This window comes from Carlito syrichta, unplaced genomic scaffold, assembly GCF_000164805.1.
Source record: "Carlito syrichta isolate Samal-C Ts95f unplaced genomic scaffold, Tarsius_syrichta-2.0.1 Scaffold303600, whole genome shotgun sequence".
NCBI classification, from domain to species: Eukaryota; Metazoa; Chordata; class Mammalia; order Primates; family Tarsiidae; genus Carlito; species Carlito syrichta.
This window is the reverse complement of record NW_007247696.1, coordinates 282,369-283,202: the sequence shown is the minus strand read 5'-3', so window position 1 is coordinate 283,202 and position 834 is coordinate 282,369. Positions and strand designations below refer to the sequence as shown.

Here is an 834-nt window from a genome sequence, read left to right as displayed (position 1 = left end):
ACGCCGGGGTGGGAGGGACTCGGCCGGCCCGGCGCGGGGTCCGGCGGGGTCGGTGATGGCTCGGGGACGGATGCCCCCTCTCCAGCGACTCTGACCCCCAAGGCCAGGGACGGGAGGAGTCGCGGGGCGCAGTGAGACTTTTTCCCGACAGTTTCTACACGGGCAGGAGGAGCCCGTTATCCAGGCTGAGTCAGGAAGGAGGAAGGAGATGGGGGTGCGAGGGGGACACACAGAGCAGAGGTGGGAGATGAAAGGGAGGGGGTGACAGCTTAGTAGATCCATCTTGAAGAGAAGCAGAGAAGGGACGAGGGGAGAGTGGGAAGCAGAGAAGGAGGGCGAGCGAGAGTGAGACCCCCTAGGTATTACCCCAAACAAAATCGTGGGAATAAAAGAGAAAAGTGATTGGCAAGAGCGCGGAAGGCGCCAGGGGGAGGGGAGAGGGTTGGGGACGAGAGAGGGTGCCGGGGGAAGCTGACGGAGGATAACTGAGTTTGAAAAGAAAAAAAACCAACCCCCTAAAACAAACAAGCGAGCAAGCGCCAGGCCAGACTAGAAAGGAAACTTCTCGCTCCCCTCGCTCTCAAGCCGGATCAGCCGGCGCGGAGCCGCGTAGACGCTCCCGAGCCAGGCGCGGGGACGCGGCGCCTGCCCGGCCTCCCGGCCTCCCGCAACCCCAGCCCGCGCCTCGCGGGGACCACCGGGGCCCACTTGGAGCAACTTTCCTCTCGAGAAGACCATTGTGCGCGCCCCCGGCCTGCTCCAGAGCTGCGCGGGGAGGGGGCGGCTGGGGGCGCAGTGTGGGGTGGGAGAAGGAGAAAAACACAAAGACGAGAG

The 834-nt window shown here is 64.3% G+C and overlaps 1 protein-coding gene across 3 annotated transcripts in view; it reads left to right on the top strand.

Annotated features, from left to right (window-relative positions):
- The window catches only part of ZEB2 (zinc finger E-box binding homeobox 2), a 127,176-nt gene that overhangs the window by 1,196 nt on the left and 125,146 nt on the right, over positions 1-834 (top strand). The window lies entirely within an intron of this gene.